The sequence below is a fragment of the Theropithecus gelada genome, chromosome 9 (assembly GCF_003255815.1).
Source record: "Theropithecus gelada isolate Dixy chromosome 9, Tgel_1.0, whole genome shotgun sequence".
Taxonomy (NCBI): domain Eukaryota; kingdom Metazoa; phylum Chordata; class Mammalia; order Primates; family Cercopithecidae; genus Theropithecus; species Theropithecus gelada.
Window position 1 is genome coordinate 59,556,743 of NC_037677.1, and position 25,683 is coordinate 59,582,425.

At 36.7% G+C, this 25,683-nt stretch overlaps 1 protein-coding gene and 1 pseudogene across 5 annotated transcripts in view; one reads left to right on the forward strand and one right to left on the reverse strand.

Moving 5' to 3' along the window:
• Window positions 1-25,683, reverse strand: part of ADK (adenosine kinase) — a 567,868-nt gene that overhangs the window by 271,836 nt on the left and 270,349 nt on the right. The window lies entirely within an intron of this gene.
• Window positions 23,936-25,507, forward strand: LOC112631422 (annotated as a pseudogene). The gene has a single exon (XR_003121128.1). The product of XR_003121128.1 is annotated as a ras-related protein Rab-5C pseudogene (transcript).

Sequence of the window (25,683 nt, forward strand, 5' to 3'; positions counted from 1 at the left end):
GGGCGCCTGTAGTCCCAGCTACTCGGGAGGCTGAGGCAGGAGAATGGCGGGAACCCGGGAGGCGGAGCTTGCAGTGAGCTGAGAGCCGGCCACAGCACCCCCGCCCGGGCCAAAAAGCGGGACACAAACCCAAAAAAAAAAAAAAAAAAAAAAAAAAGAAAGAGCAGCTGTCAGAGAGAAGCTGCCTTAGAGTATACTCCCCCAACCCCTTGCTACAAAATAGTGTCTATCCATGTTTACTTATTTAAATAAACACTTCAAAATACTCTAGAGAAGTAGGAACATTTAACTTGTAACAGGGAAGGCTACAGAAAAATTTAAAGATATTTACTCTTTAAAGAAAAAGATTCACATTAGTTAAAAGATCAGTATCAAACAGGAGATGGGCAAGTCTACTTACTCCCAAGTATGTGTTTAACATAAAACGGACAACTCTGCCCCATTAAAATTCAAAACCTTGGGTTAGGATCTAGCTCTAGGAAAGACTTTTCTTCTTCTCTCGCTGCAGGTACTGGGTTTCCTACCTAATTAAGCCTTTATGAAAGAGTAATAATCAATTAGCCAGCATTTGTACAGGATATTAATTTCTGTAGGGAAATGCATTTTGCAAATAGACTTTGGACTATTGCTCATTTGGGCATAGCGGATGGTCTGACTGATGAAGCACCATAGAGTTAATCCTCTGAACAGGTAGGTCAGTTGCATGTACCTGAAATGGAGGGACAGGAGATAGAACTGGTGATCTATAAAGCTCTGGTATGATTCTTTCTCACTGGCTTACCAACACATGAGCTTTATTCTAAATACTATAATGTATTTATCCAATAGGGGTTACAGTGGAGTGAATAATACTATCTTTATTTTGATTAAAATAAGAAATAAAATAGCAATAATAACACTTCTACATTATATATTTCTTCAAGAGGTTACATGCCTCTATCTAAATTCATGCCTTTCATACTATAAATTAATGTACATTTAAATATTAATCTCTTTGGATGCTTTGTAGTTAGGTGTGCCAAGTGGTCACAGTAGTCTAAAAGTTTTGTTAATACCATCTATTTTTTAAAATAAAAGCTTTATTGAGATCTAATTCACATATAAAATGCATCTATTTAAAGCATACAATTCAATGATTTTTAGTATATTGACAGAGACGTGTAACCATCACTACAGTCAATTTTAGAATAGTTGTCAAACTCCCAAAGAAATTCTGTATCTATTAGGAGTGTAGCATTGTCCCACATTTTCAGCCTAAGACAACCACCAATATACCTTCTGTCTTTATGGATTTACCTATTCAAGACTTCTCATGAATGAGATCATACAACAGACAGCTATTTAATAAATGGTTTCTTTCACTTAGCACAATGTTTTAAAGGTTTATCCATGTTGCAGCATGGATGAAAGTACTTCCTCTTGCTTACTACTAAATAATATTTCACTGTGTGGATATAATACATTTTTCATTCAATTTTCTCAACTTATAACTGACAAAAATTACATTTATTCACAGCATAAAATGTGATATTTTGATATATGTATATATTGTGAAATGATACCACAATCAAGACAATTAACATATCTGTGAACTTACAAATTTATTTTTTGTATGTGGTAGAAGACTTAAGAGCTACTTTCTTAACAAATTTCAAGCATACAATACATAATTATAAACTATAGTTATCATGTTGTACATTAGGTCTCCAGAACGTATTCATCCTATAACTAAAAGTTTATACCCCACAACTAAAATCTCCCCATCACTCCACCCACCCTTCTTCCCTCCCCAAACCACACTATCTACCCTGTTTCTATGAGGTTGACTTTTTTAGATTTCATATATAAGTGAGATCACACAGTATCTACATTTTTGTATCTGGCCTATTTCACTTAGCATAATGTCCTGCAGGTTCACCTGTGCTGTTGCAAATGGCAGGATTTCCTTCTTTTTTAAGGTTGAATAGTACTCCATTGTTTATATATACATATACTTTCATTATCCATTCACCTGTTGACAGACCCCTAGGGTATCTCCCTATTTTGACTATTGTGAATAATGCAGCAATGAACACGGGAGTACAAATATCTCTTCAACGTACTGATTTCATTTCCATTTATTTAATTAATTATTTATTTATTTAGAGACAGAATCTCGCTCTGTCACCCAGGCTGGAGTGCAGTGGTACGATCTCGGCTTACTGCAACCTCCACCTCCTGGGTTTGAGCGATTCTCCTGCCTCAGCCTCCCAAGTAGCTGGGATTATAGGCATGTGCCACCATGCCCGGCTAATTTTTATATTTTTAGTAGAGATGGGGTTTCATCATGTTGGCCAGGCCAGTCTCCAACTCCTGGCCTCAAGTGATCTGCCCACTTCGGCCTTCCACAGTGCTGGGATTACGGGTGTGAGCCACCATGCCTGGCCGATTTCCTTTAGATTTATATCCAAAAATGAGATTGCTGGATTATATAGTAGTTCTATTTTTAAACGAACTTTCATATTGTTTTTCATAATCTCTGTGCCAATTTACATTCCCACTAACAAGGGATCCCTTTTCTCCACATGATTTTGACTTTTTGATAACAGTCACAAGTTTAAGGTGGTATCTCATTGTGAGGAAGAGAAAAGTAGGGGGGTAATTTTTTTTTCTTTTTTTAAAGAGACAGGGTCTTCCTATGTTGCCCAGGCTGGCCTTGAACTCCTGGGCTCAACTGATCCTCCTATCTTAGTCTCCTAAGTAGCTAGCACTATAGGCATGTACCACCACCACTGGACCTAGCTTCACTGTGGTCTTTTGATTTGTATTTCTTTGATGATTAATGACATTGAACATGTTTTCATATACCTGGGTCATTTGTATGTCTTCCATGGAAAATATCTATTCAGGTCCTGGGCTCATTTTTTAATCGGTTTGTTTTTCTGCCATTGAGTTGTATAAGTTCCTTACATATTTTGGATAATTAACCTTTTATCATATATGGGGTTTACAAATATTTTCTCCCATTCTGTGAGTTGCCTTTTCTTTTGTTGTCTCTTTTGCTGTACAGAAACTTCTTAGTTTGATATAGATACACTTGTTAATTCTGCTTTTGCTGCCTGTGCTTTTAGTGTCATACATAAAAAATCATTGCAAGACTAATGTCACAAAGCTTTTCTAATATGTTTTCTTCTGAGTTTTAAGGTCTCAGGTTTTATGTTTAAATATTTAATCCACTGTGAGTTAATTTTTGTGTCTCATGTAAAATAATGATCTAATTTTATTTATCCATTCAACAGTTGATAAACATTTCAGTCATTTCTACCTTTTGACTATTATAAATAATGCTGCCATAAACATTCATATACACACTTTTGTGTAAACACAGGTTTTCATTTTTCTTTAGTATAAATCTAAAAGTGGAATTGCTGGGTCATATGGTAACTCTGTGTTTAGCCTTTTGAGGAACTGCCAATATTTCCACCAGTGGTACATGAGGGTTCCAAGTTCTCCACATCCTTGTCAACACTTGGTATTATCTGTCTTCTTGATTATAGACATCGTGGTGGGTGTTAAGACGAAGCTCACTGTGGTTATGCCACTGTCTGATGGCTAACATTAGCATCTTTTCAGGTGCTTATTAAAACTCCTTGCTTTGTGTATATGTGTTTTCACAAAGTATAGGTAAGGTCCTGAGTTTGTAAAAACTAAAATTAATACTAAAGTGGTGAAATTACAGTTAGCTTGTTACTTTTTGGAACTTAGCTGAGGAGACCTTCAGATATACTAAGCACTTATCATTCTTGTTTATATTACAATAGATCTTATTCTTCCTAGAAGATGGGTGGTTCAGTAAAGATAGCACCCATGTTTTCTTCATCTTTGAATCGGTCACATTGCTTCACAGGATACGTATAGTAGGCAGACTCAATGAATGATGGTTAAATGAATAAGTTTAACATCTGATGTTATATTAACTTTATAATGCCTCCCTAAGATATACAATGGAAGAATACTATTTAACCTTCTTTGGAAAAATGATGAACATATACAATTATGCGCTGAATTGGTACGGCCATTTGAAAACTCCAAATTTTGGCCGGGCACGGTGGCTCAAGCCTGTAATCCCAGCACTCTGGGAGGCCGAGACGGGCGGATCACGAGGTCAGGAGATCAAGACCATCCTGGCTAATACGGTGAAACCCCGTCTCTACCAAAAAAATACAAAAAACTAGCCGGGCGAGGTGGCGGGCGCCTGTAGTCCCAGCTACTCGGGAGGCTGAGGCAGGAGAATGGCGTAAACCCGGGAGGCGGAGCTTGCAGTGAGCTGAGATCCGGCCACTGCACTCCAACCCGGGCAACAGAGCGAGACTCCATCTCAAAAAAAAAAAAAAAATAGAAAACTCCAAATTTTTTAATCCTAAATTTAGTTCTCAGTGTGCCTTTGACTAGGCCAGATTTTTCATGTTTAGATGATCTAAGTTTTAAAATATTAACATCTATAATAAAACAATATCTTTATTTTTATTCATGAACATAATGGTAGATCACTTACTTTAAACAAATAATGAGATATCATCTCATTAGGATATGCTAAAGCCTAACTTAATGTATTAATTGTAAAATAAGCATTCGGTGGAATCTTTTGTTCTTTTCAAGTATAAAAGGCAGAACTGGGAATAACTTTATTTCTATAATCCTACAGTATGGGCTATGAATATAGGCTGCAGTATTAGAGGACCTGAGTTCCAGCCCAAATCTGTCACTTATCAGCTGGGTGAATTTTAGCCAATTATTTAACCTCTCTAACCTTGAATTCCTGCATTTTTCAAATGGATAACAGAATTTAACTCAGAAGGCTACCGAGAGAACTAAATATGTAATGTATTACTATGTGGTAAGCTATTATTATTCAAGGAAATATTGTAAATATGTCCAATGTGGAATCAATTTTCAAATAAAAAATTCTTTAAACAATACTAAGCCACTAGGATTAGTCTAAATGCCTTAGCTTAGAGAGGAATTAGGAAATAGGGATAGGAAAAATATATTATAGCTTTTGAATTTTATATTATTTGTATGTACCATATATTTAAAATAATCAACTAAGTTTAATTATTAACTATTAAGAGAAATACTTTATTATAAGAAAACTATTTCTACATTATAAGTTGTAAGGAGAAATTACATAACCTAATAACAGGGGCTTCTAAAATGAAGCATATATGCCTATTAGAAATTATGCTAGTCTATATGTTAAAATTAAATCAAGTTGGTTTGTAAGGAAAATCTGTGATTATTTCAAATTGAGACAATAATTTAAACATTAAAATAACATAAAATGATTTACATTAGAGATTTAATTATATGTGATATCCCTAGAATGTTTGCTTGATTAATAGAATACTATTTAACCTTCTTTGGAAAAATGATGAACATATACAATTATGCGCTGAATTGGTACGGCCAATATTATAAAATGTATATTCAGGAAAATATTTGCTGATTTAACTAATCATTTTCAATATAAAGGTGAACTTTCCTTTGGAAGCCAAGACAGATTATAATCCATTAATATATCTTTCAGCGAAAAGGATGAAATCTTCCACTGGGTAGGCTGATAAACTCTTTCGTGTCAAAACTAAGCCTCTTTATCATGATAACCCAGAATAATGGTCGGCTGCTCTAGGCACTTTATCTACTTTACAGATGAAAAATCAGTTCTACTTTCATGGAATTAGATTAATGCCATAACAGGAAATACTTCTGGGGCTGAACTTGCTTCATGTCTTCAAAGCTGCCTATAAATTTGAAGTACTTCCTGAACTCAAAAGATAAGACAGGAGAAGGAAAAAGAAAAACAGTACAGTGACCCTTTTACTGAAGGAAAATATTGCTTCCTGAAGAAGATGTTGAAAGCTACTTGCTAAGGGCATTATGCTCTAGAAAGCCTAGGGCAAGTCTGTTTTAGTGGAACATAAGGATTCTGGTCATATATCAGACAGTTGCTATAAATCTGTTCTTTCTATAATCCTTTTTGATAAACTTTAAGTCTTTCCAGTGAAAGCTAAAGTAATAACTTTCTCACCTTTTAGTACATACAGAATTGCTTACTCTTTTACATATGACATTTTACGAAGGATTACAATTTTACACATTTGGAAAAATGCTGACTACAAACTCTAGAATTAAATTTTGGATCAGAATGCAGATCAAAGGCAGCGAATTCAGTTGACAATGTATCAGGTAGTCTGACATAAAAAATAGGCCACATTATCTAGAACATATAAAAGAGTTTTTGAATGGTGATGATACTGAAGATGATATATATAGTAGATAATTAGGAGGAAAAGAATATTAGCTGTATGTATGCATTGAAACATGACCATATAAAATCAGAGATGAAAATAAAACTAATGATACAACCTAAAAAGAGGGGGTAAAGAAGGAAATGAACCCACCATGAAAACAACAAAGAAAATTTAGAGAGAGAACACCATCTATCAATTTATGCATATTGGGTTGCTCACAACATGCTCATTACTATAGAGTATACAAAATAATGATATTCAACAGATGCATACTGAGCACAATACCAGGCACTATGCTGATTGCTAGAGGTAATATGGTTATTAAGAGAGGCAAGGCCAGGCGCAGTGGCTCATGCCCATAATCCCAGTACTTTGGGAGGCTGAGGCGGGTGGAGCACGAGGTCAGGAGTTCAAAACCACTCTGGCTAACATGGTAATGCCCCATTTCTACTAAAGACACACACACACACACACACACACACACACACACACACAAAATTACCCGGGTGTGGTGGCGGGCACCTGTAATCCTAGTTACTAAGGAGGCTGAGGCAGGAGGATCGCTTGAACTCGGGAGGTGGAGGTTGCAGTGAGCCAAGATGGCACCATTGCACTCCAGCCTGGGTGACAGGGGAGACTCTGTCTCAAAAAAAAGAGAGAGGCAAGGACCTTACCTTCGTATTAGCCAGCATTCTAGGAGGGTTTAAACAAGTTAATTACCAAATGGAGATAACTGCAACAAAGGAGATAAGCATGGTTATATAAGGTGGGGGTTGGGGGTTGGGGGTTGGAGGGATATTACGACAATAGCTTATGGAGGAACAGGGAAAGCTATTTTAGATAGCTAACCAGAAAATGACTCTCTAAGAGGATGGCATTTGAGTTGAATGTTGAAGGTTATAAATGAGTCAGCCCTTAGAAAACAGTGAAGAGCATTCCAGGAAGAAGAAATAAAGAGTGTAGGACTTTTGAGGGAAAAAGGTTTGGTTGTTAAAGGAATAATCAATGAGAAAGGAACTAGAATAAGATGATATTAGATAGGTAGGTAGGAGGAAAGCCATGTAAGACATGTAGGGCTTTATACACCATGGCAGAAAGTTTGGAGTTTATTCTATGAGCAATCATTGGCAGCCATGAGAGGGATTTAAACATCAAAGTGTTTTATGCTGGTTTGCATTTTTAAAGGGCCACTCCAGCTATTCTGTGGAGAATGGTTTGAAAAAAAGTAAAAGGAGATCAGTCAGGAGGCTATAGCAGTAGGGTAGGAGAAAAATACTAATGGTCTGTAACAGAATGGTAATTGCTGATAAAAGAAGAGTAAATGGGTTCCAGATATAAAGATAGGGACTTCTTGAAGGAAAAGAAAAAATCAAGGATGATTCCTAGGGTTTGGCTAGGGCACATGAGTCAAACCCTACAGTGGTACCATATACGAGATGTATTAAACATAAGAGAAACAGGAATGATACTTTATATTAAGATGTCTATTTGCACATAATAATCAAAATAACCAGTTGGACATTAAGCTAAAAATATACATTTGGAAATAGTTTTTTGGATGGTACTTTTGGCCATGAATCTAACTAAGAAACCTATGACAATGAATACATAAATACCAAAAATATATAAACAAATTACAGAATGTCAAACTTTTATTGGTTCAAATTTCTTCTTAGAATTGTTTACTGATGAACATTGTTTTTGACTTATAATATTGCTTCTATCTTGTCTTTTTTCACTTGCTTAGTGTTATCACCACTTTGACTATTTTGTTAATTTTATTTAAAAAGGCTTTAGATTTAATTCTATTTTCTTGTTTTCTATTTCATTACTTTCTGTTTTTGTATTTATCACTACCTGTCCTCCTTTATTTTTCTTAGTAGATTCCTTAAGATTTTCTATATGCAAAATGTCATCTACAAACAGGAGTAGTTTCACTTCTTCCCAATCTTAATGCCATTTCTATTTATTGCTTATTTGCTGTGGCTACTACAATTTTCAGTAGAAATTTGATTACCCCTATATCCTGAGATTGTCTCCTATGTTTTTCATAAGAGTTTTATCGTTTTACGTTTAAGTCTGTGATCCATTTACTTGTATCAGGTCAAGGGTCACTTTTGGTCTTTTGACCACTTTTCACTTTTGATGTCAAGTTGCCACGGCAACATTTTGAAAAGGCTATCTTTTCACCAATTAGTTGGCTTTATACCTTTGTCAAAAATCAATTAAGCATATTTATATGGGCCTTTTAATAATTTTTAACTAGAATTTTTTGTTATTTTCTCACTAGTTGCCCTAAGGGTTACAATACACATCTTAATTTATAATAATCTACTTAAGAGTCATGGAAACTGGTTTTTTTTTTTTTTTTTTGAGACGGTAAATGAAGACTAAGAGGATGAAGACGTTTATGATGATTCACTTCCACTTAATGAATAGTAAATATATTTTCTATTCCTTATGATTTCCAGGCTGGAGCGCAGTGGTATGATCTTGGCTCACTGAAACCTCCGCCTCCCAGGTTCAAGTGATTCTCCTGCCTCAGCCCCCCAAGTAGCTGGGACTACAAGCATTTAAAGAGTTTATTATATTAATCTTCTTATTTACCATTCTGGTTTTCTTCATTTCATCTTGTGAATTTAGTTTACCATCTGGTGTCCTTTTCTTATTCCAATAGAGCTTTGTTGCTATGCACCTCCTTTCTGCTGTTATTGTCATATATATTACATTCTAATAAGTCATAGGGCCAAAATACAATTATATACAAATTGTTGTATGCATTTGCTTTTAAATAAGTTGAGAGAATAGTGAAGAAATATGTCATTATACTGTCTTTTGTAATTACTTACGTAATTACCTTTATTGATGCTCTTTGTTTTTTTGTGTATAGATTTAAATTGCTATCTGTTGTCATTTAATTTCAGCTTAAAGAATTTTCTTTAGTATTTGTTGGTAAGGCAGATGTTCCAGCAATGAATACTCTTAGATTTGCTTATCCAGGAAAATACTTCATTTTATTTTTGACGTATTTTTGCTGGACATAAAGTTATTTGCTGATAATTTTTTTCTTTCAGCACTTTAAATATGTTATCTCATTACCTTCTGGCTTCATTGTTACTGGTGAGAAGTCAGCTGTTAATTTTGTGTTCCCCTGTTGTGATTTGCTGAGTTTAAGATTTTCCTTTTGTCCTTGTCAAATAGTCAAGATTTTGACTATTATGAGTCCAGGTGTGCATGTCTTTGCATTTATCCTACTTGGTGTTCAAAGAGCTTCCTAGATATATAAACAAATGTTTTTCTATAAATTTGGGTTGTTTTTTTGCCATTTTTCTTCAAGTATTTATTTTCAGACATAATAGTAGTTATAGCATAGAACTGGGCATGAAAATATCTCCCCATTTACTAACCACATGACTGTGGATAAGACACAAACACTTTTTTGTGTCTCAATTTTCTTACATGTAAAGGGGGATGAATTATACCAACCATATGTCACTTAATTCATTGGATTCCTGTGAGGCTCAAGTTACATAATATATAATTTAAAAACTAAACATTAAATGAATTTAAAAGTATTTTTCCAAGGATTAAATGAATGTAAATGTATTTTCCCAAAGTGTTCATCTATAAACCTTTGATCTCAATTCCATCTAGTAGTTATCACTCTTCCACATTGCATTATCAGTCTTCTGTTCTATCATATCTTCCTTAAACGATATACAAACTCAAACCTCTTATATCTTTAAGCAAATCTTCCCTCTCACCCAACACTCTTCATTCGATGTAATCTGCCTACTACTTCCATCTTTCTGGTGCTATAGTGATTCTTAAACTCTCTGAGGTGAAGGCCAAGTTAGTTTTTATCCCCCAGTTCAACACAGGCCCATATATGGTGCTACTGTGCATAACTAGTTTACAGATTATATATAAGCAACTTACCACAGGTGCTTTCCAACATTCAAAGTTGTCCATTCCATGTTCAATGAGAAATCTGATGATCGTGCACCAGGATGTTGGCAGTGTTATATAAGATGTATAGGATCCCATTAATTTGGACTGAGCTCCTGCACTAGGCCCACCAGACTAAACCAAAATGGAGTCACTCAAGCTGAAGTTCCACATCACCAAGCTAAAACATAGTTGTTTATCTTACTTTCCAAGAACTCAGGAGAAACAGGTAATAGCCAGATCCCTAAACAGACCAGTTTTAGCTGGTATAAGGAAGTCCCCTCTGCTTTAACCTTTATAAGAAAAGTAACTTTGGAAATGCCAATCCACGTTTTGTTTTCTGCTTTTGCTTTCCTCAGCCCTTTTCTGTCTATAAAGTCAACTTCTTCTGCCCAGTTTACAGGAATATTCATTCTATTTAATAGAATGAGGTTGTTGTCCAATTCTAGAATTGCAAATAAAAACCGATTAACATCTTTAAATTTGTTGTAATTTTGTAATTGCTGGAAGGGGGTGTAAACTTATTAAACAGTTTCCAAATAGTCTCAAATTTTATATTTCATTCATTGCAGACTAAGATCAAATAGTTCTCAGACTACACTTTTCTCTGATAATTTTTTTTCTATCACCAGTGGTGTAATCAAAATCCATTAGTCATTTTAGATAGTGATGACCTCCTATCTTTCATACCCATCCTTTTCTGTCTCCTCTGTTGATACTAATTTCTTTATTCACTATTTAGGAAGCATTCCTTAAGTTATTATTGGCATTCTTCCTGTATTGCAAACTCATTATGTATACAGACAATCATTTCTTCCTCAGGATTTACTAAAGGAGCCATGATTCTCTCAAGTCATGTAAAAGGGTAACCTCTACCTCATTTTACTCCACTACACACAAATATTCAATTCCAAGGGTCTTTGCATCCTTTTCTACTTTCTTACTTATATCAGCCTCAACCTAGACTAATATAACACCTTTCTAATTAATGTATCTGTAACTAATCTTCCTCACCTCCAATTTAAAGACACATGGTCAAATTAATGTATCGGGCATAGTTTTGATCATAGTAATTCCCTGCCTATTCAAAGTACTTCATTGTTTTAGCAATCCATACCAATTTCAAATTTTACCACTGTTACTCTCATATGAATCAACTTTGACAAGTCAACGATTCCTTTAATATAGCTGCAACTGTAAACATTGGTAAATAGTTACTGAATGAATGGCTGACTTAAATGATTACTGGATTCAAATAATTTTGAAAATAAAAAATCACTCTATAGTGTTTATATCGTAACTATATACTTTTATATTACTATTCTTACTTTACGAAAATTATCCCATAACCAATGCTATTTTCACGTCTAATAATACTGCTGCTGGTTTTACTGTTGGATGAACTACATGCTAACCTCCTGCTGCTACTGAGAAATGCATTAAAGTAGGTCACGTGGTTTTCTTCATGTCAACAAATGATGGCTCAATTAGGCAGATAAGTATCTACAGCCCTCAGCAGAATCTTCAGTCCATTCTTAGCAGTTTAGAAAAGCACTTTAGTTAGCATTAGAGCCAAGGAAAGGAACACTTGTAATTCTCTAAGCATTCAATTAAATTTTCTTAATTCAAGACTGGCTATTGAATGTTTCCAAACAAACAGTGTGGAAGTAGACATTCATCATGAATGAGCACTCTAAAATCTGGTGTGTATGTAAATTTCTTAATGAATGAGATTATGACATTTCTGATACACTGTTTGCAGTATAAACACTTATGGATGATCCATTTTGGTAATTCTGTCATCAACAGACGATTCTATGTTGGTTTGCTAATTAATGGGCAGTGTTTGCTTGCATAGAGCCAAAGGCATTTCCAACTAAAAGATACACAGAGCTACTGCTGAGTCACTTTGTAAAGTAAAACCTTCCAGTTCATGAAAGGAAATCTCAGGAATGCAAAGTAAAAAAGAAAAATCATGAAGCAAAAAAGATTCCAGAATAGACAAATACCTGAATATTTAGACATCAGTTTATCTGCTCTTTTCTAAAAATTCAATCTACCGAATTAGATATTTCCCACCCTAAGAAATTAGAAGTAATTTTAAAAGGGAGGTTGTTTGAAGATGACACACTACCAGCTCCAGAGCTGGTAAAATTATTAAAATGTATATATAAGTACTCAAAATACATAACAATTTGAGTAACTTAAAAGCAAATAAATGTATACACTAGAAGAGACTCACAGAATAGTCCTATAACTAACAGATATTATAGATGATGATCTTGTGTCATGAAGAAAACTGAACTGTATTCATGGAACTGATGAAGAAAGAAAGAATTACATCAATATTTGAAAGAGGAAAATTTAAAGAAGGGTTCACTTCGGCAATAAATGATTACAGATAAATGATACATTCCTAAACTAAGTTTCAATAATACTAACAGCAGTGCTAAATTTATCTCAACAACAAAAAAATACTACAATCATTTATCTCTATTGCCATTACAAGGATGATCAATGTGAGATATCCCTCAATAACATGGAAATAACAGATATTAATACTGCCTTTTAGTCAACCATCAAACCACTAAGTAGGATCAGATATGGAATATGGCCTGTCTGAATATATTAACAAATCTACAAAAGGATTATATTGGGGGTTAGGGTAGTGTTGGTGCATTAAGAAAGAGAAACAAAAGCAAATGTTAGTGCTACTATTTTTTTTATTTTAAATAAAAATAAAAATTCTGTTGCTCAGGCTGGAGTGCAGTGGTGCAACCATGGATCACAGCAGGCTTGACCTCCTGGGCTCAAGGGATCCTCCCACCTCAGCCTCTCGAGTAGCTGGGACCTCAGGCACAAGCCACCATGTCTAAATATTATTATTATTGTTATTTTGGTAGAGACAGGGACTTGTTATGTTAACCAGGCTGGTCTTAAATTCTTGGCCTCAGGGATCCTCCCGCCTTGGCCTCCTCAAGTGCTGGAATTATAAGCATGAGCCACTGTGTCCGGCCAACACTAGTTATTAAAGAAGAGCTCAGGAAGCCTTTTGTCTATGGACTTTAATTTTTTCAGGTCCCTACTAAGGAGATAAATATATCTTATTGATTGATTGATTAATTGAGACACAGTCTTGCTCTGTTGCCCAGGCTGGAGTGCAGTGGCACAATCTAGGCTCACTGCAACCTCCGCCTCCTGGGTTCAAGCAATTATAGTGCCTCAGCCTCCTGAGCAACTGGGATTGCAGGTGCCAGCCACCACACTTGGCTAATTTTCATATTTTTAGTGGAAATGGGATTTCACCATGTTGGCCACGCTGGTCTCAAACCCCTGACCTCAAGTGATCCGCCCACCTCAGCCTCCCAAAGTGTTGGGATTATGGGCGTGAGCTACTATGCCCGGCCTCAGACACATTTAAAGACTGATTTATTCAAGTCCCCTTATCCTGATTCTGCAGTCGCCATTACATTCCAATGCAAGTTTGCCTAAAGGAAGAGATATGTGGATTAAGCAAAGACAAACATTTGGGCCCATGTGATAACTATATTTCCTACTATAAATAAATAAGGCAATCTATTGGTTTCTGTAATCATTCTCTTGGAAACTGGTAAATGGAATCATTCTTGCCTCCTTTCCTTTTCTCATATCCAACTGTCAGGCCATCAGAAAAATTTTTGTGAGCTCTTCTTCAAAATATATCTAGAATCTGAACCATCTTTAACACTTCCACCATAAATCTAAGCTACCATCATCTCTCACGTGGACAGCTTCTTAATAGTTCCCTGTGCTTCAACTCTTGCCCAACCACCATCTATTTTCTATTTAGCAGCCACATCTTAGAGACCTTGGCTCATAGCTGCCTTGTAGAACTCATCTCCTTCCACCCGCCTTGCTCTGTCTCAAACACTCCAGGCATATTCCCTTCTCAAGGCTTCTGTGCTTGTCCCCTCTGCTTGAAATGTGCTTTCCCCAAACAGCTGTATGGCTGTTTTCTTCACTTCCTTCAGGCTTCTTCTGAATGTCAACTTAACCATCAAGTCGTTCTCTACTATTTATTCCCTACTATATAATGAGAGGTGGTAGAATGTAAGAATTAAAAGCTTAGAGGCAGCCTAAAGAAATGAAAATTGATGTTCCTCTTAAAAAATAATTTTTTATTTTTGTAAAATGAGATGGGGTCTTGCTGTGTTGACCAGGCTGGTCCTGAACTCCTGGCCTCAAGCAATTCTCCCATTTCGGCCTCCTAAAGTGGTGGGATTACAGGTGCGAGCCATTGCGCCCAGTCAAAAATTGGTGTTCATACAAAAACTTATGTGCAAATATTCACAGCGGCTTTATCTGTAATAGCTCCAAACTGGAAATAACCAAGATGTATTTCAATAAGTGAACAGAGGGAAGTGGGTGGGCAACATGAAGGATCATTGTGGTGACAGATATATTTGGAGCCTTGACTATATCAGTAACAATATGATGGTTATGATATGGTTCTATAGTTTTACAAGGAGTTACCTCAAGGGAAACTGAGTAAAAAGTACATGAGCTCTCTCTGTATTATATTACTATTGCATGTGAACCTACAAATTATCTCAAAATTAAAAAAAAAAAAATTAAAAAAAGCTTAGACCCAAGCCAGTCTGATGGATTCAAAATCGTGGGTCTGCTACTTATTAGCTGTGAAACCTGGAGAAAGTTAACACCTCTGTGCCTCTATTTCTTCATCAATAAAATAGAGGTAATAATAGTACCAATCTAATAAGGTTGTTTGAGGTAAAGGAATTACTATATGTAAAGATCTTAGAATGGTATGTGGTCCCGGAAGTAAGTATCATATGAGTATTAGCTACTATTGTTAATAATTTTAGAGAATAGTGTCTGCTATATTGTCCATTTTAACATATGCTCCCGACTGACAGTATAACAGTATAATAGGCACTGGATAAATATTTGTTGAATGAAAACATGAAAGCTCCTGACAGATGAATTTACTTTTAGTGTACTGATAGAATCACTCTTCTGGATATCCAAGTTTGAGAGTATCACTAGTCAAACATTTTTTCTTTTTATATTTGTATAACTGATTATGGCATACCATAAAATTTTCTATATTAGACAGTTCCTGCTCCTCTTCTGGTCATGAAAACTTTCTTAGCTCAAAGTCTATTAAAATTATACCGAACTTGATTGAAAGAACTGGTAGATATTTTAAAAATCTCTTCCTTCCCTACTCCCATGACAGATATGAATTATGATAATAAGACCACTTGACTAAAGAATATGCAAGTGTCTGCAAATAATTCTAACCATCTTTTTCATGCATACAAAAATTGCTCAGAATTAATTCTTAAAATTGGGATAGTTTGTTGCAAGTTATAACATCACTATATTAAACTACTATCATGTGTTGAATCTCAAATTGATTCTAGGTAACATAATTTAATGTTGTAAGAGACATAAAGTCAATGCAATAATGCATTTCATAATTAGCACAAAATCAGTTTCCTAACTGAATAGTTTGAATAATATTCAACTAAGAAGATTTGCTAAGTGTCTTTTATGATTCTCCACTATTAGTCTACTTTAAGACATTTTTCCCCCCAAGTTCTCTGCAACTTTAGGACAATTTATCTAAACTTTTCCATTGGCAATCATTTCAATGTACAAAAAGTTCCAAAAATAAAAACACAGAAAATACCTTTATCCATTTTCATCTGTTGTCACATTTTTACCTCATTTTATTTATCATCTATGTTCAGTTGTATTCTTTCTTTTTCTGTATGTATGCATAATATTCTCTTGTGATTGAGTTGAGATACATTCTGGGCCAGAAACTGCAGAGATGATGCTGTGTACTTCTCAGGGACAGATAAACCCATAAGGAGGCAAACAATGTTCATGAGACTCTCACTGGAGGTGATAATTGTGATTGCCCTGTCAATGTGTTGTCTTATTTCTCCACTGCATTGTGGCTGCTTTTCTCTTCTCCCGTACAACATTTCAAGATCATGTAAATATTCTGTTCTTCATCGACATGTCTGTCCTCTTAGATGTTACAACAATTTATGATTTTTGCCTGATCTAATCTTTAACATGATGATTGCAAAATGAGGTTTTCTTGTTTCATTTTTTCCCAACTCTAGCACAACGTCCACATTTGCTGGTCAACTTTGAACATGCCACTGTAAGCAAAATATCTTCATTTTCTATCCATCCACCCATCAGTGATTGGAATGGTCTTATAAAGTCCTTTATTTCCAACAGCCTATAATTCGTTACTGTATTTAATTATTTGATGCTCAAATTATCCTAGATTTGACCAGTGGGGAACTCTTCAAGCTAGATTCTGTATACTTAACAAACAACTCATCTTACTTTTTAGCATTTCCTTACTTTTTGGCATTACAACATGTTCTAGGTTCATCTTGTACCTACTCTGCCCTGGAGAGAAGCCAGCCATTTGAGTGAAGACCTTTGGTTTTAGTAGGCATTAGGGACTGAACTGTGCTCCTCAAAAGGTCATAATCAGGTACTAACCCTGTGAATGTGAGCTTATTTAGAAACAGGGCCTTTGGAAGTTAAGCTAAGGTCAGTGAATTAGTGGGCCCTAATGACTGGATTACTCTGATAAAAAGAGTAAAATTTGGACAGATAAACATAGGGTGAATGTCATATGGCAATGAAGGCAGGAATTGAAGTTATACTGTCACAAACCAGTAAGTTCCAAGGATTAAGCACAACCACCAGAAGCTAGGAGAGAGGCATGGACAGATTCTCCCTCTGCCTCCCCAAGAAGGAACCAACCCTGCAAACACCTTCGGTTTGGAGCTCTGGCCTCCTGAACTATGAAAGAATAAATTTCTCTTAAGTTTGTGGTAATTTGTTATAGCAGCCTTAGGAAACTAACGGTGGGAAATAACGCTAGGTGTGTCACTACTACTTTTGTGACATTGATCCTTTGCTCTTTCAGCAACAGAGCCAAGAAATATATGAATGTGTCTTCACACACACACATATATATACATACACATATATAAAAATACATGCACACACATCAACAGATACATACATACACAGAAATGTCCATATTTACACAGACACCTCCAATGCAATTCATCTACACAGAGTTCGTACCTGTCTTCCTCCTGTCTATATGTTTGTCCCTTCTTCCATAGTGAGAACCCAGGCTCACTCATTAGTTCAAAGTCGTCTCTGATTTAGTTTGCCCATATCATTAAAATAAACCTATAAAACTGAGTTCAGGATTTGTTTGCAATTCTTCATTTCTCTCCCAGCCACCCCAAGCTAAGGACATATAGTTGAATCTGGTGTGCATAAATTAGTCCTCCCTTCTTCCTTCATTTCTTTCCCCTTTATCCCCCCTTGGTATGGACATAGTATTCATTTTACTTTAAAATTAAGTTTATCATCTGCAAACAGGGACAATTTGACTTCTTCTTTTCCTAACTGAATACCCTTGATTTCTTTCTCTTGCCTGATTGCCCTAGCCAGAACTTCCAACACCATGCTGAATAGGAGTGGTGAGAGAGGGTATCCCTGTCTTCTGCCAGTTTTCAAAGGGAATGCTTCCAGTTTTTGCCCATTCAGTATGATATTGGCTGTGGGTTTGTCATAAATAGCTCTTATGATTTTGAGATACGTTCCATCAATACCGAATTTATTGAGAGTTTTTAGCATGAAGGGCTGTTGAATTTTGTCAAAGGCCTTTTCTGCATCTATTGAGATAATCATGTGGTTTTTGTCTTTGGTTCTGTTTATATGCTGGATTACGTTTATTGATTTGTGTATATTGAACCAGCCTTGCATCCCAGGGATGAAGCCCACGTGATTGTGGTGGATAAGCTTTTTGATGTGCTGCTGGATTTGGTTTGCCAGTATTTTATTGAGGACTTTTGTATCGATGTTCGTCAGGGATATTGGTCTAAAATTCTCTTTTTTTGTTGTGTCTCTGCCAGGCTTTGGTATCAGGATGATGTTGGCCTCGTAAATAGAGTTAGGGAGGATTCCCTCTTTTTCTATTGATTGGAACAGTTTCAGAAGGAATGGTAGCAGCTTCTCCTTATACCTCCGGTAGAATTCGGCTGTGAATCCGTCTGGTCCTGGACTTTTTTTGGTTGTAGGCTATTAATTATTGCCTCAATTTCAGAGCCTGCTATTGGTCTATTCAGGGATTCAACTTCTTCCTGGTTTAGTCTTGGGAGAGTGTAAGTGTCCAGGAAATTATCCATTTCTTCTAGGTTTTCTAGTTTATTTGCGTAGAGGTGTTCATAGTATTCTCTGATGGTAGTTTGTGTTTCTGTGGGGTCGGTGGTGATATCCCCTTTATCAATTTTTATTGCATCTATTTGGTTCTTCTCTCTTTTCTTCTCTATTAGTCTTGCTAGTGGTCTATCAATTTTGTTGATCTTTTCAAAAAACCAGCTCCTGGATTCATTGATTTTTTGGAGGTTTTTTGTGTCTCTATCTCCTTCGGTTCTGCTCTGATCTTAGTAATTTCTTGCCTTCTGCTAGCTTTTGAATGTGTTTGCTCTTGCTTCTCTAGTTCTTTTAATTGTGATGTTAGGGTGTCAATTTTAGATCTTTCCAGCTTTCTCTTGTCAGCATTTAGTGCTATAAATTTCTCTCTACACACTGCTTTAAGTGTGTCCCAGAGATTCTGGTATGTTGTATCTTTGTTCTCACTGGTTTCAAAGAACATCTTTATTTCTGCCTTCATTTCGTTATGTACCCAGCAGTCATTCAGGAGGAGGTTGTTCAGTTTCCATGTAGTTGAGTGGTTTGATTGATTTTCTTAGTCCTGAGTTCTAGTTTGATTGCACTGTGGTCTGAGACAGTTTGTTATAATTTCTGTTCTTTTACATTTTCATGTCCCTGTTTGCAGATGACATGATTGTATATTTAGAAAACCCCATCACCTCAGCCCAAAATCTCCTTAAGCTGATAAGCAACTTCAGCAAAGTCTCAGGATACAAAATTAATGTGCAAAAATCACAAGCATTCTTATACACCAGTAACAGACAAACACAGAGCCAAATCATGAATGAACTTCCATTCACAATTGCTTCAAAGAGAATAAAATACCTAGGAATCCAACTTACAAGGGATGTAAAGGACCTCTTCAAGGAGAACTACAAACCACTGCTCAGTGAAATAAAAGAGGACACAAACAAATGGAAGAACATACCATGCTCATGGATAGGAAGAATCAATATCATGAAAATGGCCATACTGCCCAAGGTAATTTATAGATTCAATGCCATTCCCATCAAGCTACCAATAAGTTTCTTCACAGAATTGGAAAACACTGCTTTAAAGTTCATATGGAACCAAAAAAGACCCCGCATTGCCAAGACAATCCTAAGTTAAAAGAACAAAGCTGGAGGCATCACGCTGCCTGACTTCAAACTATACTATAAGGCTACAGTAACCAAAACAGCATGGTACTGGTACCAAAACAGGGATATAGACCAATGGAACAGAACAGAGCCCTCAGAAATAATATCACACATCTACAGTCATCTGATCTTTGACAAACCTAACAAAAACAAAAGAAATGGGGAAAGGATTCCCTATTTAATAAATGGTGCTGAGAAAAGTGGCTAGCCATAAGTAGAAAGCTGAAACTGGACCCTTTCCTTACTCCTTATACGAAAATTAATTCAAGATGGATTAGAGACTTAAATGTTAGACCTAAAACCATAAAAACCCTAGAAGAAAACCTAGGTAATACCATTCAGGACACAGGCATGGGCAAGGACTTCATGTCTAAAACACCAAAAGCAACGGCAACAAAAGCCAAAATTGACAAATGGGATCTAATTAAACTACAGAGCTTCTGCACAGCAAAAGAAACCACCATCAGAGTGAACAGGTAACCTACAGAATGGGAGAACATTTTTGCAATCTACTCATCTGACAAAGGGCTAATATCCAGAACCTACAAAGAACTCAAACAAATTTACGAGAAAAAACAAACAACCCCATCAAAAAGTGGGCAAAGGATATGAACAGACATTTCTCAAAAGAAGACATTCATACAGCCAACAGACACATGAAAAACTGCTCGTCATCACTGGCCATCAGAGAAATGCACATCAAAACCACAATGAGATACCATCTCACACCAGTTAGAATGGCAATCATTAAAGTCAGGAAACAACAGGTGCTGGAGAGGATGTGGAGAAATAGGAACACTTTTACACTGTTGGTGGGGTTGTAAACTGGTTCAACCATTGTGGAACACAGTATGGCAATTCCTCAAGGATCTAGAACTAGAAATACCATATGATCCAGCCATCCCATTACTGGGTATATACCCAAAGGATTATAAATCATGCTGCTATAAAGACACATGCACATGTATGTTTATTGCAGCACTATTCACAATAGCAAAGACTTAGAATTAACCCAAATGTCCATCAGTGACAGACTGGATTAAGAAAATGTGGCACATATACACCATGGGATACTATGCAGCCATAAAAAAGGATGAGTTTGTGTCCTTTGTAGGGACATGGATGCAGCTGGAAACCATCACTCTCAGCAAACTATCGCAAGAACAGAAAACCAAACACCACATGTTCTCACTCATAGGTGAGAATTGAACAATGACATCACTTGGACTCTGGAAGGATCACACACCAGGGCCTATTACGGGGAGGGGCGGGGGGATGGCATTGGGAGTTATACCTGATGTAAATGACGAGTTGATGGGTGCTGATGAGCTGTTGGGTGCAGCACACCAACATGGCACAAGTATACATATGTAACAAACCTGCACGTTGTGCACATGTACCCTAGAACTTAAAGTATAATAAAAAAATAAAGAAATAAAATAAAATAAAATAAAGTTTATCAATGAGAACACAAGGATACAGGGAAGGGAACATAATACACAGGGGCCTGTTGAGGGTTGGGGGGCTAGGGGAGGGATAGCATTAGGTGAAATACCTAATGCAGATGATGGGTTGATGGGTGCAGCAAACCACCATGGCACATGTATACCTATGTAACAAACCTGTGCGTTCTGCCCATGCATCCCAGAACTTAAAGTATAATAAAAAATAAAATTAAATAAATAAATAGAAAAAATTAAAAAGTTGAAACTATGCCAAGAAAGTATACCCCAATATCCAAGTCCCACTCCCTCCCACATCCCTTCCACTTCACTTTCCCTTCTACCTCTTGTAACTAATTTTATTGTTTTCTGCTTTATCCTTCCTGAACATACACATTCTTTAATTCTCCCTTTTTCTTGTATGACAAGTAGCACTATAAGTATTTGTTTCTGCTTTTTGTTTCATGTGATATTTTCTGGAAATTACTCCATATAGTTATAAAAACAGATAGCTTTTATCAACATAGTAGTCTATTATATGTTCCAGAGTATATTCAACCACTCTTCTAGAATGGGTCATTTATATGGTTTCTGATATTTTGCAATTATTAATAATGCAGCATGAATAACTTTGACAAAATTATTTCCAAATGCAATACAGACTGAATTTCTGAATTATACTAATCCCTATGTGTGCAGCACTTTATGTTTACTCTCATACATAATGGGGGCTGTTTTAAAGGAACAGTTAACGGCATGAGCAAACATTCATTATGTATTAACAAAAATCATATTATGAAATAGATATAATGCAAATTATATAAAAAAGTATGGAGACATACATGCACATAAAATGAACATATATGATAGGATTATGGATAATTTTAATATTCTCTGTACCTTTCTCTATTTCTCAAAAAAGAAAAATACATTAAATTTACAAACAAGAACAGAGACATCTATTTCTTTCTATATTTCCCCAAAAAGAAAAACAATACATTATATTTACAAAGAAGAACAGAGACTTCTATTTCTGACTAAACAGGTACCCTAACATAGGCCTTTTGCTAAAAATAACAACAAATGCTGGGTTAAAATAAAAAGAAAACAAAAGAATCTTTTTTTGAAGTATATTGCTGAGTTGACAAAGAATACTCAAAAGGTTAAAACAAAGTAAAAATGGAAATCCAGGGGGATAGGTAAACACTTAGATGTCTTTCATTCTGAGGGATATGCCAAGCCCTGTGCATTGAGCTTCAGTTTTCACAGCCATGTACAGAACTGGCAGTGATACACTGGAGTCGGCTCGAGAAAGCTAACTATACATATCTTTTCCCAACTCCACGTTCAATGACTTCAGGTTGGTATCGTGAAATCAGTCATAGTGTGAAATAGAAAAATGTGAGAAATTAGGATTTTTTTTTTTTTTTTTTTGCCCTGGAGAGCCAGTTTTAAAATATTTACCAGGACACTACTGAACCCAAGGTTTAGGGGATAAATTCTAGGGTATATTAAAGATAGGAAGTCTAATTAGACTCTCCACATAAAGTTGGGATCCTAAAGAGCTACACACATGTTTAGCGTAAGAGCTGAATAGAATGATGTCTACCCTATAGAAAGAATAAGCAAGGAAATTAACCTCTTTCAAACTTGATGCTAGGTGGAGGTAAATACATCTTTTTTGAAAATTTAACCACAAGCCCACCCTCATGAAGGTTTATGGATCTGGAACTCATGTTACCTATGCAGCCCACAAAACTTTAAGCCCAACAGTTATTTGAATGTGTTCCCAGGTTGACAGTATCCCCGGCTTTTGGCAGATTCAAATGTAAATACTCTCTTTGGAAACATATCTTAATCTCAGTCTCAGAGATCACCACAAATAACGAATACAAGCTAACACACAGAAAAATAAGGCAGTTTGAGTAACAGCCAGAGGAAACAGAGACAGAAAAATCAGAACTGCATAAGCTTTAAATATTAGGCTAGGCACAAAATAGAAAATAAGTTTAATTTATTTAAATAAATAAGAGGATTGTATACATGAGAATGAAGTGAGTTTATCAAAATGATAAAGTAAACTGATTTCAGGGGAAGAAATGAAAATGGAAGTAATGATTATTATATAAAATTCAATGTCAGGTAAAACAGAATATGAGACACTGCTGAAGACACAATTAGCAATATCAGAAGATAGATCTGAAGAAATTATCCAGAACATAGCAAACATGACAAAAAAGGGAAACTATGTAAGAGGTTATGAGATATGATAGAACAGTTAGTGATACACATATGGTTAAGCTATAAAGAAAAGCATGGGAATCATAATCATAAAATGTAGGATAATAGTTACCCTCTGGGGTGGAGAGAGGCAGGGGAATTATTTTTTTTAATTTTTAAATTTTTTTTGAGACAGAGTTTTGCTCTTGTTGCCCAGGTTGGAGTGCAGTGGCAGGGATCTCGGCTCACCGCAACCTCCGCCTCCTGGGTTCAAGCCAATTCTCTTGCCTTAGCCTCCCAAGTAGCTGGGAGTACAGGCATGTGCTGCCATGCCCAGCTAACTTTATATTTTTAGTAGAGGCAGGATTTCTCCATGTTGGTCAGGCTGGTCATGAACTCCCAACCTCAGGTGATCCACCTGCCTCGGCCTCCCAAAGTGCTGGGATTATAGGCATGAGCTACCATGCCCAGCCATATTTTATTTCTTTAGATAGGTGTTTAAGTACATACATGGTCTTTGTGTTTAAGTAACATTTTTATTTGGAGATATCGCTGGGGGTCAGGGGAGAGAAGTGGAGCCTGTTTGAGCCCTAGCCCCAAGTAATGCTACTGCCCTTGAGTCGTCTTGGAGACACCCTCCCCAACTAAGTGCCTCTTTGCATAGCAATGGCTCCCGTCCCCATGCTCTCTGGTACCATGACAACTGGACGGGTAGTGGCGGGTCGGGCGAGGCACAGCACACGACCTAGTGGACCAGCCACTGGGAACAATGAGTCTGTGGTGGCCAAATCCAGCCTTGTTCTCCACTTTGTCAAGGGACAATTTCAAGAGTACCAGGAGAGCATAATCAGAGCAGCGTTCCTTACACAGACTGTCTGCTTAGACAACACAATAGTCAAGTTTGAGACCTGGAGCAGCGCTGGACAGGAACAGTATGGTAGCCCGGCCCCCCTGTACTATGAAATCACCAAAAAAGATACATTTGCACCAGCCAAGAAACAGGTGAAGGAGCTAGAAAGGCACGCCAGCACCAGCATCGTCACTGTACTTGTGGGTAACAAGGCAGACCTGGCCAGCAAGAAAGCCCTGGAATTCCAGGAAGCACAGGACTATGCAGACGACAACAGTTGACTGTGGAGACATCAGCAAAGACTGAAATGAATGTAAATGAAATTTTCATGGCGATAGCTAAGAAGATTACTAAAATTAAGCCCCAGAATGCATCTGGTGCTCCAGGCTGAAACCTCCAGGAGAACCACCCAGCAAGCAAGAGCCACTGCTGCAGCAACTGAGCCTCTCTTGCCTGCCCACTGCAACTACTTTCTCTGCCTGAACGACTAGACTGGAATCCATTCTAACCAATCGCACTCAGCAACTGGGGCCACCACTGGGGACAGGGGAAGGGGCCCACCATGATTTCTCCACATAATTTTGATCATGGTCCACAGTGAGTTATTCTACCTGCACCTTTCTGTACAAATACTAATTCAATTTTAAGTCTTAGGTCACTTTTTAAATAATATTGATTTTCTGCTCTTCCCACTTCCTCCCCTTTCTATTGCTCTCCTACTTTTCCTTTGCTAGTAGCAGCCACATGCTCCTGTTCCCCTCACCCTTGTATATGAGGAAGGTGGGGTTGGAGCAACTACCCTTTCTTTGCCTCTTGCAGAATAGACTCAGCAAAAGCATCCGCATCCATACCTTATTTGGCGTGGTCTTGGGTTCAGGTGATGGAGTAGCTAGGGAAGAGAGAAGCAGCTCTTCCTTCAGCTGGCTGTCATCAGGCTGCAGCCCTCCCCCACTCCTAACTCCCAGCTGGGAAACCACAGAATTGCCACAGCATTATTGTGACAGCCATGAACCCACTGCCCACAACTCCTCCACCCTCAGTCATCCTGACCTCTGGCACTAAGCCCTGTTCTGACCAAATCACAATGATGAGTATTGGGAAGTAGGCAGGTAAAGGGGGAGTAGGAAGGGATGGAACTGACTTTTTCTCTATTTTATATTGGATGTTTTTTTTCAACACGTAACCTATCAGTATCTTGTCAATATAGTCAGCCCATTGATCGACCTCAAATAATTTTTTTTTTTAATTTGGGAATTTAGATATACAGAAAAATTACAAGTATAATATACAGACTTCCTGTGTACCCCTCATTCAATTTGTTCTAACGTCACTATCTTAGCGTCTTACATTACTGTGGCACATTTGTCCAAACCAAGAAACCAATGTTGGTGGATCATTGACTAAAGTTAAGACTTTATTCAGATTTCACCAGTTTTTACACTAATATCCTATTTCCATTCTGGACCTGATCCAGGAAACCATGTAACATTTAGTTGTCATGACTCTGTAGTCTCTTCTTG